Source organism: Lynx rufus, unplaced genomic scaffold (assembly GCF_022079265.1).
Source record: "Lynx rufus isolate CCGP_SWC_20201006 ecotype Redwood Valley unplaced genomic scaffold, mLynRuf1.p SCAF_6, whole genome shotgun sequence".
Lineage (NCBI taxonomy): Eukaryota > Metazoa > Chordata > Mammalia > Carnivora > Felidae > Lynx > Lynx rufus.
Genome location: NW_025814878.1, coordinates 116,081,484 through 116,097,665, shown reverse-complemented (window position 1 = coordinate 116,097,665; position 16,182 = coordinate 116,081,484). Strand labels below are relative to the sequence as shown.

General features: G+C 46.1%; 1 pseudogene; it reads left to right on the top strand.

Moving 5' to 3' along the window:
- The first annotated feature begins 6,508 nt into the window (after positions 1–6,508).
- On the top strand, positions 6,509–15,754 carry LOC124529204 (alpha/beta hydrolase domain-containing protein 17B-like; annotated as a pseudogene).
- The last annotated feature ends 428 nt before the right edge of the window (positions 15,755–16,182 follow it).

The window sequence follows — 16,182 nt, the reverse complement described above, 5'->3', positions numbered from 1 at the left end:
GACATCGATATCCCCTGACTTTCTGAGGATGGTGTCAGAATGTGTCTGCGTTCCCATTAGCATATTGTGAGGACACGGGAGACTGCCCCCCCCCCCCCGCCCAACATGACTCCTCCCCATACTGATTCCTGTTCCCTTTCTGATCTGCTTTCTTATTCCAGCAGAGGTAGGGCTGGACCGTCTCCATCCCTGTCTTCATTTCATGTTGGTCAGAGTATTGTTGCCTTACTTCCCACTGAAAATGAGAATCCAGATATGAATTGTGTTTTGTAATTCTTGGCATGTGGGCATGACGAGGTAATAAAAGAGAGGATTTGTAAAGTTGAAGTAGAAAAGAAATGAAAGCCCTGAGAACCTTCCAGAACCCGCATGTTTCCTGTGCCGTGTCTGTTGCAGGTGGGGACAGGAGAGGGCTGGAGGAGCCGAGCGTGGACGGGGCCTGGGTCCAGTCGGTGCTCAGTGCATAATTAGTGTGTCGAGCTCCCTCCTCAGCTGGGTCATGTCTCTGCTCCTTGTCCTTGTCCCTTCTGTGGAACCTTGTCTCACCAGGGCCATGACCACAGGGATGTGGACGTCATCTGTCATCAGGACCTTGTGGAGCAAGAGCTTCCTGTGACTGAGTCAGCCCAGGCTCCATCCTGGGTCGTGACCTCAGCCCCATCTTTGGGTGTTTTTCCCCCCTTGTTTCTATGCAGCATCAGGCCTGTTCTTGCTCTTGGTGTCCGAGTTCCTGTCTCATTCTACCCGGGTGACCCCGGTGGTTATAGCACCAGGAGTCCTTTGGGCTGTTGTTCTGCAGGCGTAGGTGGGCCCTGTACGCAGGAGTCTCTGGGGTTTGGAGAGATGAATTTTCAGTCATCCATCTCCTCCCCTCCCTCTAGAGCTGTCTTCTGGATTATTCTTTAGATCTGGAGGTAGACAGAAGAGGAATTTAAGATTTTCTCAATCTTATGAAACTTCAGTTAGTTTCTACCTTCCCTGCCTCTCTGCCCCCTCTCTCTGCCCTTAGTTCTAATGATGCTGGTGCTTGTTCCCATCCAAGTTCATGGATTTATAAAGCAGGGTCTAATGTAGATTTCTATTTGGTTGGAGAAAGGGCCCCATAGAGCCTAAGTACAGTGATTCTGAAGACAGGACTGTAACTGTGTGCTGTGCTGTGCTGTGCTGTGCTGTGCAGGGGAAACGCTGTGGGAGGAGGGAGCTGAGCAGAGAGAGGGAGTGGGGAGCAGCTCTGGGGGAAAGTAGAGGCTGCACTGATGATGAGGTGCGGGCACTTTGTGTGGGAGCTGCCACGGACCAGCTGTGTCTGAGACTCATCCAGAAGAGAGAGACCCTCTCCACTGACCACTCGTTCCACTGACAATGTCGTGTGCCACATGCAGGACCTGCTATTTTTTTCATCTAGGACACCTCAGTAAGTAAGAAGAGGCAAACTTGCTGCTCTTGTGGAGAATATGTCCTAGGGGTGAGGGACAGACTCCACTCGACCCTGGAACAGTGTGGGGACTGAGGGCAATGACCCCATTGTGCAGTCAGAACTCCAAGTGTAGCTTTCGACTCTCCTGAAACTTAACTACTACTAATAATACCCTACTGTTGATAAGAAGTCTTACTGAAAACATGAACAGTCATTTAACACATATTTTGTACATTACATGTATATGTACCTGTGTTCTTACAGTAAATTAAGCTGGAGAAAATAGAAAACATAAGAGAAACTTCGTTGACAGTACTTATTGTAAAAAAAAGTCCACATATTGGTGGATGTGCACATTTCAAAGCAGTGTAATTCAGAGTCAACCGTATATTGTATAAATGTGGTAAATGAGGGAAGTGTTTAAATTGGAAATTGGTAGGTGCTTTGAGGAAGGTGACCCAGAGAGTTACCTGTGTGGGGACACTGAAGGTGGCTACTTTACTATGGTGGTAAGTGTGAGCCTCACTGGGAAGCTGACCTCTGAGAGATGTGCGGGACACAAGGAGTTGTCGAAGAGCATGTCTCAAGGAATTCTTTCCAGGCAGGGGAACCTCAAGGTACATGCACTAGGGCAAGAGCGTGTCCTGTGTTCAAGGAAGGGTGAGAGGCCACTGTGGCTGGAGCAGAGAGCATGTGAAATGCCGTCTGATGTCTAGACCTTAGGATTAGAAGGGTTTTGAGTTTTCTCTGAGTGACATGTGGAGTCACTAGATGGTTTAGAACAGGTGGTCTGCCTGGGACTACTTCTCTTTAGAAGCATCTGTTTGCTGCTGTGCAGAATCGAGAGGTGAAGGTCAAGCACCAGTAGGGGGGATGTTGGATTTATGTTGGGGTTTGAGGAGAAAAAATAATAGGAAGTGACTGTGCTCTGGATTGTGTGTGTGTGTGTGTGTGTGTGTGTGTGTGTGTGTGTGTTTATGTCCTGGATACATTTAAAGATGGACTTTACAGCATTTCCTAATGTATTAATTTTTGGGTTGTGAAAAGAAGGAATCAAGGATGGCATCCAATCCTTCAGACTACAAGTAGAAATGTGGAGTGACTTCCGTTGAAAAGAGAAGACTCTGGAAGTAGGACATTTGGGGAAGCAGCATCACAGGCACCCAATTTAGGAGGGTGGAAACTGAGATTGTTAGAAATACAAGTGAGGTTGGCTGTTGTATACAGACCACAGAGTAGGAGAAATATCTAGGTCGGAGAAATAGATATGGAAGGTGACACCATATAAATGATGTTTAGAGCCTTCAGCATAGATGAGATCACCAAGGGGATGATGGCCATAGAAGAGAGAGGATCAGGACCAAACCCTGGACTTGTCAGCACTAAGCAAGCGGATCAGAGCAAACCTAGAGCACACTGCACCATTCTGCTTCTGCACCTAGAAGGCACACACTCCAGGGAGACCCAGCCTTCAGTGTGCACAGGAATTTCCCAGACTTAGGAAGAGCTAGACAATCTGGAGTAGAGCATGAGATTCTGGGTTTATAACAAGGTTGGTGCTGCTTCTGGTCTTCAGATCACACACTGAGAAGCAAGTACATAAAGCAGGATTCCCACGTGGCTGTGCATCAGCCTTTCCTCTGGGTTTTATTAACTAAGTGATTCCTGGGTCCACGCCCAACACTCTAACGTGGTAGATGGGGAGAGGCCTGGGCATTTTGTAACAAACCCACAAGCAATCCAGGCGTTCCACCAAATAGAGATACAGTGAGGTCATTGATGAGAGCCCTCATTGTGGCAAGGGGTCTTACATACACATTGAAATGTTTTTTGTTTTGTTTTTGGGTGTTTTTTTTCGGTTTTTCGGTTTTGTTTTATTTTGTTTTTCTAGGGAGAAAAATGCAAGACCTGCTGGGAGATACATATTTTCTCTCCCATGGGGCACAGCCAGGTCGCAGCTTGAGGAAGTGGTTATCAGCTCAACATAAAATCTCTGCGATAACAAGAGTGTAGATCTTAAATGTTTTCCCCACACAAAAGGAAATGGTAACTATGTGACACAATGCAGGTCTTAGCTAATGCTAATTACAACATATTGTAATCATTTTGCAGCATAGAAATGTATCAAGTCAAGAAACTGTAGCCTTAAACTGACACAATGGTGTATGTCAGTTATAGCTCAGTAAAACTGGAAAAAAAGTCTGAAATCATGCTCTCTGAAGCTATTCCCTGCATTGACTTCTGACTCTTTGTGATACATATGTACATTTACAGAGACTTGGGAAGAGAGACAATGTGGGGCCTTCTTCTATTTCAAGGAAAGTCACAGAACAGGCTTGAGTCTACACAAACAGGAACAGAATCCACAATGGACCCTAAGTGGAGGCTCACATATAACCAGGGCCCTGCTGCTGAGTATAGATGCCACTGTTCACACCAGAGTCCCCTCATGTAGGACACTGGATCCTGAGGCTAGGACTGTTATTGCTGCTGCCGCTTGCAACTGCATGACACCAATGTCACTCAGACACCTGCGCCAAATGCCATGTAGTGTGGTCCCAGCCCATCTGTCACATGTCCCGAGGCAGAGTCTGGCAGGTGGTCACGTGACTGTGAAGTTTCATGCCATGTCCAATGCAAGACTGTTTGGCAAAGTGGGTTCTCCTCTCTTTGGTGTCTGCCCTCCATCAAGATTTTTAAATGTAGAAACCTTTTACGTGGGAAGAGGATACAAGTTCTGGGCGTGGAAACTGGGGGCCAGGAATGGAAAAAGAATGACAAATTGCAACATTTGGAGCAGTGATTTGACACTACAACTTGATATGATACATTGTAGGCACTCGGGTCAGATTGGAGGCAGGAGCGACTAAAAAATGGCATCTTTCAACTTTTCCCCTTGATAGTTGTTATGGGATCCAGCTTTTGTCTACTCCAGTTGTACTCACAAGTAAGTGGAGTAGCACTGTCGGGTGATGAAGTGATTGTTCAAAATGTCTTCTCCAGCCTTTGTCTCTTCCTAGGATTAAGTAACCCAGATCTGTAACACTTCAGATGATCCTTATACATACACTGACACTTCATATTTCTTTGTTAGCATATTTTCTTTATTTTTAATGTTTGTTTATTTATTTGTTTGTTTGTTTGTTTGTTTTTAATATAATTTATTGTCGACTTGGCTCACATACAGTGTATACAGTGTGTTCTTGGTTTGTTTGGGTGGTAGATTCCCGTGATTCATCACTTACATACAACATCCACTGCTCATCCCAACAAGTGCCCTCCTCAATGTCCATCACCCATTTTCCCCTCTCCCCGGCCCTCCAGCAACCCTCAGTTTGTTCTCTGTATTTAAGAGTCTCTTCTGGTTAGCCTCCTTCCCTCTCTGTTTTGACTATATTTTCCCCTTCCCTCCCCCCATGGTCTTCTGTTAAGTTTCTCAAGTTCCACATAACAGTGAAAACATATGATAACCTGTCTTTCTCTGACTGACTTATTTCACTTAGCATAATACCTTCCATTCCATCCACGTTGCTGCAGATGGCAGGATTTCATTCTTTCTCATGATGTTAGCATATTTTCACATGTCTGTTAGCCATCTGGATGTCTCTTTTAGAAAAGCGTCTATTCATGTCTTCTGCCCATTTCTTAACTGGGTTATTTGCATTTTTGGTTGTGACATTTGCTAACTTCTTTATCGATTTTCGAAACTAATCCTTTACCAGATATGTTGTTTGCAAATATCTTCTCCCATTCTCTAGATTGTCTTTTACTTTGGTTGGTTGTTTCCTTTGCTGTGCAAAAGGTTTTTATCTTGATGAACTCCCAGTAGTTCATGTTTGCTTTTGTCTCGCTTGCCTCCAGCAATGTGTCTAGTAAGAAGTTGTTGTGGGGTCACCTGGGTGGCTCAGTCGGTTAAGCGTCCGACTTCGGCTCAGGTCATGATCTCGTGGTTTGTGAGTTCCAGTCCCGCATCGGGCTCTGTGCTGGCAACTCAGAGCCTGGAGCCTGCTTCAGATTCTGTGTCTCCCTCTCCCTCTGACCCTCCCCTGCTCATGCTCTGACTCTCTCTGTCTTTCAATAATAAATAAATATTCAAAAAAATTTTTTTTAAGTTGTTGTGGATTATGATGGTTTCCTGTCTCACATTTAGGTCTTTCATTCATTTTGGGTTTATTTTTGTGTATGGTGTAGGAAAGTGGTCCAGTTTCATTCTTCTGCATGTTGCTGTCCAGTGTTCCCAACACCATTTGTTAAAGAGATTGTCATTTTTCCATTGGGTATTCATTCCTGCCTTGTCAAAAATTAGTTGACCATATAGTTGTGGTTCCATTTCTGAATGTTTCTATTCTGTTACATTTGTTCTATGTGTCTGCTTTTGTGCCAGTACCATACTGTCTTAATGACTACAGCTTTGTAATGTAACTTGAAATCTGGAATCCTCCTTTTTTTTTCAGAGTTGCTTTGGCTCTTTGGGGTCTTTTGTGGTTCTATACAAATTTTAAGATCATTTGCTCTAGCTCTGTGAAAAATGCTGACCCCTTCCCCAATGCCCTTCCCTCTCTGCTGACAAGACCTCTCCTTCACCTTGGCCTTCTTACCCTCGCTTGTTCCCTGCAGGCTAACTCTGCTCTTGACCTCCTACCCACACCACCTACAGGAGCCTGTGCCTCCCTCTCCTGGCTCCTGTCCTGCATGTTTACCCATCTCCACCCCAGTCCCCCACCGCCATTCCTTCTTCCCTCTCCTTCAGTCCCCTTGCCTATCTTCCTGTACTGGAAAGCCTCCTTCCTGTCCCTTGTACATGTGCATTTTCTGCATCCTCAAGACTTCAAGCAGCTCAGGACAGCAGAGCTTTACTGAGAAATATTTGACAAGCAGTTACTTCCAGGAGGCAGTTTCAGTTGCAGTTTCCCCCTTGCCAGGATCCCTCAGTCTTTGTTATAACCTGATAGTGCTGTCCCAGGATGGATCTGTGCATTGGAGATTTTTCACAGAAGGACGCATGGAGGGCCAGGCCTTCCTGCATGATGACAGTAACATAGACATGGCAGAGGCACAGGGACTGTGGGCAAGGCAGTCCTGGTACCTAAGATGTGGGACACAGAGACCAAGGACTTGAGAGAGCACGGGAAGAGCCTCACAAAGACTCTGGCAGACACTGTGGCCCTGCAGGCCCAGAAAGGAGGTGAGTGCAGGGTGGGCGCAAGGGTGATGGGAGGGCTTTCCCAAGGAAGTTCCAGGCCAAGAGCAGAGACCTGTCTCTTTCCACTGGATTTACCTGAGGGTGGGGGTGAGGACTGAGGTTCTGTGGACTTCAGCCCAGGGGTGGTCGTCACTCACCCAGCACAGGAAAGATGTGGAAGAGAGCAGAGAGGGGCCCCTCTGGTGGGAATCTGTCACTGGCGTGGGGAAAGCAGAGGAACACAGGATGGGATTTGTCATTGTTGGCTGGGGGCAGGCTCGTATCCACTCCAGGAGATCTGGGGCTGAGAGATCTGAGAGGACAACAGCACCAGGGGCTTCAGTCATTTCCGCTATGATGGGAGCTCTTCCCTCTCTATGACTCAAAGACCATAAGTGGCCAGTTCCCTGGTCCTCAGCGCAGACCTTGGCTAACGAAATCACGATGCAGATGGCTTTCAAACCAGGATGCCTCAGCCTATGTGCAGGGAGAGCTTGGTGGAAGCCTGCAGAAATATCTAGAATCCTGGATGGACTTCTGGGGCAGAACAGGTTCAACCCTGGTGCGGGCCCTTCCCCTCCCCCAGACCCATTGACCTCCCCCCAACAACACTGCCCAAGGAAACCCTCCTTGACCTGTGGGATGCACGTGTGTTCTGTTGGTCCCTGGTACCGTGACCCACCTGTGCTGTTACAGCCTCTGGATAGAGACACCAAGCAGGTGGGGATGGAAATGCACCCTCCCAGTGTCAATAGTCCAGGAAAGCCATGGACCCTCTGACAGAAAACTGAACCAGGAAGGTGGGTGTCAAGCAGGAGAGGAAGCCCCATCCATCCTGTCACAGAGTTCCCTTATAGTCCCTTCAGCCCAGGAGCCCACCCCCGCCCCATATCCCCTTCTCAGCCTCAAAATGAGAATCCGCGAGAGCGAGGCCTGGATCCCAGGTGCATCCTCCTGCCAGCTGAAAGGAATTGGGTTGTAGGGTGCAGAACAGACTTGGAGAAAGTCTGGGGTCAATGATGGCTTCAGCCAGAGCTGGAAAGATGAGAGAAGCAAACCTGTCCTCTTTGTCTCACTTAGAGGGCAGCAGTGCTCTGCCATGTGCATGGCTGGCTCTGTGCTTTCTTCCCCAGTGTCCCCAACAGTAAAGGTCACCTGCAACCAGGCCCTGGAGGGCATGGTCACCGTGACGTGCTGGGCTTTCAGTTTCCCCCCCGGGAATATCTTCCTGATCTGCTTCAGGATGAGGATCCTGTAAGCCAGGATGCCCAACAGTTTAGGGAGTCCTTCCTGATGGGAAGGGGACCTACTGGATGCGTGTGGTCATAAGGATTTCCCAGGGAGAGGAGCAGAGGTTCTCTTGCTACATGGAAGCCCCTGGAACCACACTGCACACGGTGTACCCTCAGGTGAGACTGCAGTGATCATGGAGGAGGCTCTGGCCCCGATCAGGTCAGGAGCCAGGGTGGGGAGAGGAAAGTAGGGATCCCAGGTTAATATAAGGCCTTTTTCCAAGAAATGCCCTGGTGCACCAGAATGGATGACCAACCATTGGGGTGCTATGGTTGCTTCTGTTGCTTTTGTTATTGTCATTATTGTGTGTGTCCTTTCATATAAGAAGAATCACCAGCAGCTGAGGGAAGCCCAGGTGAGAGTCTGGGCAGATGGTGGGATGGGTGGGGCTTTCCTGGGGTATGGGATCCCTCATCTGTCTCTGCACAGATCGGAGGGGACGACAAGCTCCTGTAACAGGAGTGGGAAGTGTGAGTGCTGAGGTGGCCTGTGAGCCACACCTGCATCCACACCCTTAGCCCTGCTCACAGCCAGGGTCACCGGGGCCTTGAGTGTGAAACATGGCTGCTCCTGGCTCTGGCTGAGGATTGGGCAGTGAGGGCTGCACTCCCTGCTCAGCACTCGACCCTACCTCTCTCTACTCTCAGACTCAGCAGGGCTCACCCCGGGGTGATGCGTGGCAATTATGTCCTGACTGCAGAGGGCCCAGGAGATCATGGGATCAGAGGGGCACAAGCAAGAAAGGGTCAGAGAGCTAGCAGGGAGGGATTCAACACTGGGGAGGAATCCGGACAAGAGTTGATGACCCTATTTCCTTCATGTGCACTCTTTCCCCAATCTCTCCAGCCATCATGAGGAATCCAAGAAAAGGACCCACAAGACCACACCTAGGGGTCAGTCTGTGGTGCCAGAGCCCTGCCTATGATGTTCCACTGGGAGGATCCACTTATAGCAGATAGATGAGTCCTAAGCCCAGATGGTCACCTCTGTCCACTATGCAGCCCCTGAAACTGTTCCTCCAAGACCTGTGTCCTGAATTGTTCCTCTGGGTCACTCCCACCTGTACTCTTTTCTGGTTCCCTCCACCTGCCCCCATTCTTGTTGGAGTTTCTCTGCGGAACATATGCAAAAGGAGATGCAGGCCCCCTTGACCATTTGGGGAGAGGGGGGCAAGTCATTCTCGGGGCAGCTGTGCCCTCTGTTTTGATCCTGCCTCCAGGATTTTCCCTGTCCAGCCTCTCAGGGCACAGCCCAAAAGGCCATTTAGAGCAGAGCATGTGGACTGTACCCTATGGCCTCACCTTGCCCTCTTTGAGCCAGCGCTTCCTTGTGGTGGTCTCTGCCCTGTAGATTTGAAGGAAGGGATGGTCAACGTGATTTCCCCATAATCAAGCTGCTTGAGGGGAGGGAAACAGGAAAACACGTTTTGTGTTTGGTCAAAGAACAAGGTGACACATGAAACAAGAAAAGGTGGAGAGTGCAGGGCCTGGGGACTTTCTGTTGATTCCACCATTTATTTGTGACCATCATGGAGGGTGACTGCCTTCTCACTTGTGAACCTAATGTGTTTATACATTGGTCCTAATGTGTTTATACTTTGCCCAGTCTGGGGCTGCCTGGGATGGTTAGTCATCCTGCCCCACATTGAGGGACTGTGACCATATCACAACCAGAGTAAGGGCCATGCAGGTCTGTGGTTGTTCCTGCTATCTCTTGGGGTGGTCCTCCCCAGGGGAACATCAGTTCTAGTTCCTTGGGATCAAAATGGTTGCCTCATACGTCATTGGTGCACTTGCTGGAGAAAGAGCATGAAATCATGCGCTAATTTCTCAAATGCCTACTTTAAATGTCAAAACAAGTGATTTCCACTAATTAACTTTGATAGGAAGAATTTCCTTGAACAGTGAGCTTCCCAGGCATGTAAAGTGGAACAGAAATTCCAAGGGGGCCCCTGTCTGGGAGGGTTCCATGTGGGCGGTAGGGGGAGGTGGTGTGGTGGCAGTCTCAGGATGCAGAGGGTAGACAGACAGCGTCACCTAGGAAGTCTCAATTACCACCTAGACCTCATTTAGAAGAACGTTGCTACAGCATTGCCTGCATTGCCTTGTCCAGTCCCTGCTAGGATCGGGGCAGGAAGGCCCTGGCAGCCTGGACCAAGCAGCACTGGGAAGAAGCTGTGATTCCAGGTGCATGTGGGCCAGGAAGGAGGAGGGAAGGCCAAGTGCAGTCTGCAAGCCTGGGCCAGGGGTGAGGTTGGAGGGCAAGGTCAGGCCTCTATGAAGGTGGAGTGCTCCTGAGTCAGGTCAAGTGCAGACCCCGCCGCAGCCCACTTCTTCTAGATGGGACCTGCTGGTCACCTGGGCTCTCTGATGTGCCTTCCAGTTAGGAGCTGCTGGCTCAGTGTTACAGGAGGGGGGAAGCTGAGCTGCAGGTGGAGTCAGTGCCTGTGGCAGAGGGGCCAGCAAGCAAACACTTGTGCATGGGTGTTTATGCAGGTGGGGAGCCGGACAGCTAGGGAGAGAAGGAGCTGTGTTTGTGCCACTGCTCAGCCGGGACCAACACGCAACAGGGACATGTCTTTCAGGGAGGGCCTGTACTCTGCTGGGGGATGGGTAGAGGCTTGAGAGGAAAGAAGACATTGAGTTCTGCTCCAGAGTGTTGTCCTTGATCATGGGGCCCTTTCCTGCTGCTGTCTGGTGAGTGGTGGAAGCAGAGGGATGCTGAAGGATCATGGGTAGAGACCAGCAAGGGCTGGGAAAAGGGATGAGAGAGGAAAACAAGTGAGGGTACTGGGTGGCTCAGTGGGTTAAGCATCTGACCTCAGTTCAGGTCATGATCTCATGGTTCGTGGGTCCAGCCCCAAATCAAGCTGTACCATATAAGGTACTACTATTATTATGTTTTATTTATTGTCTCTTTTCTATCAGATTGTAAGCATTAGGAGAATATATGTTCTGTCTGTTTCATTAAATGATTACCAAGCCTAACACACAGATTGGCACAGAGATATTCACTTAATATACTTGGAAATAGGAAGGAAGGAAAGAAGGAAGGAAGGAAGGAAGGAAGGAAAGGAAAGGAAAGAGGGAATGAACGCTGTGACCAGAATTCCTTAATGTTTACTTGAAGGCTGGAAAGAGGAAAGTTTATGGGTGTTTGGTGTGGTGGGTCCTGTACATGTGCATGCATCTGCACATGTTCCTACGTGAGTTTACTGCCTGCTTGCTGGCCTTGGTTGCCTGAGCAAGCAACCAGGACTATGCACAGTGCCTCCTGCACTCACATTTCAATCACATTGGGCACTGTAGACAAGCAGTGTTTAACCACCAGATGCCTTTGAGATGTCTGGGACTCAGGAAGGGGCTTTTCCTGTTGTAGGTCATTGGCTCAGCTACAGAGATTGAGGCCCTTGGGAGCTCCTGGCTAGCCACTCTCAAATCCCTTGGTTAGCCATTGGGGTATAAATGAGATTTGAACTTGGGTACCAGAGCTCCTGACTCAAGTGTTATGGATAGCAGACAGAGGGACCTGAAGTGGTCAGGAGTGAAGATTATGGCATTTACATGACTGAAAGAAAGAACCAGTATCCCAGCCTCCAGCATCAAATGCTGCAGCAGGAACAAGTGACAGGGACTCCTAGTCCAATTTCCTCTACATGGAAAGTGCCAGATTATGCATTGGAACATCCAGCATGTTTGTGGGTCTGGCTACAGATCTGGGAACCAACTTTAATGGCCTAGAGACCTTTTCTTCTGTAAGGCCAAAGTCCCTGGTTACTCAGTGGGGAGGAAGCATCAAAGTCAGAGTATATTTGGGGAAACAATTTACAAGCCATACCCTATGTAGAGCCCTGTCCTGGTGCAGTAGCCCAGGGAGTCCCTGGGGGATGTCCTGGCTAAGCAGGTATAAGGGCTTTTGTTGTCAGCCCTTGGCCACCCAGGGGCATTGCCACTGTGCTCTCAGAGCCTCTCTGAACATCACTGGTGGAGGAGGTGGGCAGGGATGTAGAAAATTACCACACACATGCTCAAGGAAAAGTGTAGGCTGAAAAATGACATGAGAAGAGCTGAAATTTACACCTCAGGCTGATTTCTGGCACACAGACTACAACAATCAAAAATAAAAATAAAAATAAACCTGCTGATGGGAAGAATCTGATTTTCAGAGTTACCACATTATAAGATTGAGGTGACCAGTTTTCAACAACAAAACAAAAATTATACAAAGAAACAGGAAAATAAGATTCATTCAAACAAACCCACAAACAAAAAACCCAGAAAATATCCCCATGAAAGATCAGAATGTGGACTTACTAGACAAGTATTTTATTTAATTTTTAAAATTTCTTTAATGTTTATTAATTTTTGAGAGGGGGGAGAGAGAAACAGAGTGTGAGCACGGGAGAGCACGGGAGAGAGAGAGAGAGATACAGAATCTGAAGCAAACTCCAGGCTCTGAGCTGACAGCATGGAGCTCGATGCAAGGCTTGAACCCATGAACCATGAGATCCTGATCCAAGCTGAAGTCAGATGCTTAACCAAATGAGCCACCCAGCCACTTCTAGACAAGTACTTTAAATCAACCGTCTGTAAGATGTTCAAAGAATTAAAGGAAGACCCAAAAAGTCAAAACATTGAGCTATGAATAAAGTAAAATATCAACAAAGAGATACACAACATGAAGAGAAACTGAAAGGAAAGTCTGGTGCTGATATGTACAACAACTGTAATGAAAAATTTGCTAGAGGTATTCAAGAGCAGACTACAGTAAGCAGAACAAAGAATCACTGAGCTTGATGAGAGAACAGTTGAAATTATCTAGTCTGAGGAGCCAAATGAAAAACATTGAAGAGAAGTGAACAGTCTAAGGGAGCACGGAGACACCAGCAAAGGGACCAACATATGCATTTTGGGAGTCCCAGACAGAAGATAGAGAATAAAGTAAGAGAGATTATTTGAAGAAATAATGGTTGAAAACTTGATCCAAATTGATGAAAGACATGAATATAAACATCCAAGAAGAATAGTAAATTCCATTTACGATGAATGCAAAGACATCCACACCAAGACACATTATAATGAAACGAAAACCAAAGGCAAAGAGTCTTGAAAGCACTAAGAGAAAAGTGACTCATCAAGTACAATGGTTCCTTAAAAAGTTGACAGATTTGTCATCAGAAACCCTAGAGACCAGAAGCAATGGGCTGATATGCTGTGTGCTGAAAGAAAAATATTCAATTAAGAATCCTATATCTGCAAAATGGGTCTTCAAAGTGAGGGAGAAATGAAGACATTCTCTGGTAAACAAAGGTAGAGAGTTCATTTCCCCATAGTTGCCCTGCAAGGTTTGCTAAAGGGAATCGTTCGGGATGAAAGGACACTGGACAGTCACTGAAGCTGTGTGAAGAAATACAGATCTCAGTGAAGGTAAATAAATGGGCAATTATAAACATAGTTTTAGTGTGACTTTTTATAAGTCCAGTTTTTGTTTTCTACATGATTTAAAAGACTGATATTTTTTTTAAAAGCCGCTATTATTGTAACTTTGAATTGTAACTCCACTTTTTGTTTTTGACTTGATTTAACAAATAACACGAAAACAATTATTAGTCTATGTTTTGGGATGATGTATAAAGATGTAATTTAAGACATCAATTACTGCAAGGGGATCAGATTGAGCTGCATAAAATGAGACTTTTGGTCTGTTATTGAAGATAAGCTTGTAGAAATACACATTAGAGGGCTATACTTTTAGGATGTGTGATGTGATCCCCATGGTAAACATAAAAATGTCTATAGAGTAATATATGCAAAAGGAAATGAGAGAGAATTAAACCATTTCACTAAAAAAAAAACTAAACTAAAACTAAAACAACAAATCCAGAAATGAGGAACAATGTATTTATAAGGCATGTAGAAAATAGCCAAATAACAGAGACACGTCCCTCCTTATCAGCAATTACTTTGAATGTAAATGAATTAAATACTCCAGCCAAAACTAGAGGCTAGCAGAATGGTGACAGAAAGATGATCTAACTCTATGTTTTCTAAAAGAGACTCACTTTATCGAAAAACACAAATAGTTTGACAGTGAAAAAAAGGAAAAGGTATCCCCTGCACACAGTAATCAAGAGAGAACTGGAGTATTTTCTACTGATATCAAACCAAATAGGTTTTAAATAAAAGAAATTTAGAAGAGACAAAACAACAAAGTTTCAATAGAGCAAGAATATCTGACAATGATAAACTTTTAGCATTAATGCCCAATCAACAAAATCTATGAATCAAAGTTTAATAGAAGGAAAAGGAGAAGTAGGGACGGACAATAGTAGCTGGAGAATTCACTGTCCCATTCTCAAAGCTAGATAGAGCACCCGCAGAAGAAAAGTGAGGAAACACAGGTCTGGAGCAACATAAGAAACCAGCTAGATCTGACACACACATACACAGCACTCTACCCACGAATAACAGAATACACGTTCTTCTCCAGCACACATGGGACATTGTCCAGGATACACTATATGTTAGACTACAAATTAAGACTCAACAGTATTGAAAGGAGATATGACACAAAATATCTTTTCCAACCACAATGGGATGCAGTTAGAAATCAAAAACAAAAGGAATACCGGAAAATATACAAATTGGAGGAAATTAAACACACTTTTAACCAATGGGCCCAAAGAAATCCCAAGTGAACTATTTAAAAAACATTTAAGTCAGTGACCAACTCCTTCCTTAGCGAGAGTTCTGCTCACCACCACCCCCCCTCGGTTCCATGTCCACCTTCCTCCCATCAGGAGAGCCGGCCCCGCAGAGGAGGAGCATAGAAAGGAAAATAAGGGTGAAGAAGACCTGGCTGCATCTGGAGAGGTGTCTGCTGTGCCAGAAGGGGAGGTGGCGGCAGTGGCTCAGCATGGGTCGCATCTTGTGGAGGACAGTGCATGGGCAGGGACTCCCTCCTGGCCCTTTCCTTCCCACACCTCAGGTATAGAAGAATAACCTCTCCTTTAGTGAACTATGTGGCCTCTTCTGCTGTCCGCCTTTCCTGGGAAAATGGCTTCAAAATTAGCATTTTTGCCACCTGATTCAACTTATATGCTGATGTATGATGAACGTGGAAGCCTCTGGACTTTACACCGATCACAACCAGCAGACTGGCAGCACTCTTCTTAACAAAGAGATGCTATTAGTGTTTCATGACTAGAACCAGTAAAGGCAACAGAATTGTCTGCATGTTTGCACATTGTTCACCCAATGTCAAGTACACTTTATTCTTCTCACATGGAAGTGCTGTTGATCTTGGTCAGATGAGCAACTCTACATAGGACTGGGATCACAGAGTAATTGTCATATGCTCTCATAGGATTATTCTGGGTATGGCCCAAGTTCTGGGAAACCATCAGACGAGAACCTCTATGCAGATATAGAAGCTGCTTGGCTTGCTCTTAGGACAAGGTATGGATAACGCCCTGAAAATGTGATTCTATAATGACCAAATTAGAGAGGGACAGTACCATCTGTGGATCTTGCGGCTTGGTGTAAGAGTGCTTGCATAATTCTTCATTCCCCTTTGACCTCGGCAATGCCAGTCACTTTTCCTGATACCATGAAGACCTACTGTTTGGATGCATTCCCAAACATTGACAAAGTCTCTAAGATAACCTCTCCAGTATTAATAATTCACGGGACTGAAGATGAAGTCATCTTGACCCTTCACATGGCCTCACATTGTTTGAGTCTTGTCAAAGACCAGTGCAGCCTCTGTGGGTAGAAGGGGCAGGTCACAATGATATGGAACTTTATGGACAATACCTTGAGAGTTTGACACAGTTTGGATCACAGAAACTGGTTAATTTGTAGATTAGTCTGTAAATTTGCATACTGGGCTTTCTCTTCTTGCTGCACTGAATTCTTTGGTAAATAACACGAGGCCTGAAGGTTTTGTTTGCAAATCATGTGAGCTGCCTTCATAAATGTACCGGTAATGAATTGTTAACAGACTTCATGGAGGTTTTCATTACCAGAACTAGAAACTGGAGATAACAGTACCATACCTCCTCTTAAAGGAGACAATGTATGATAACCAGGGAATACAAAAAACTCAATGTATTTTACAATAAGATAAGCATTTAAACCTCTATCCGTATACAACAGAGTGTAGGTCATGTCTAGTGAACTTGCACATTTTTAACAGTTTATTCTATTGTGAGTTCTTGAATTGTTTTAGATATACAGCTTTTTATTGAAAAAATATTACATTGTACACCTGGATAAGACTTAGTACATTG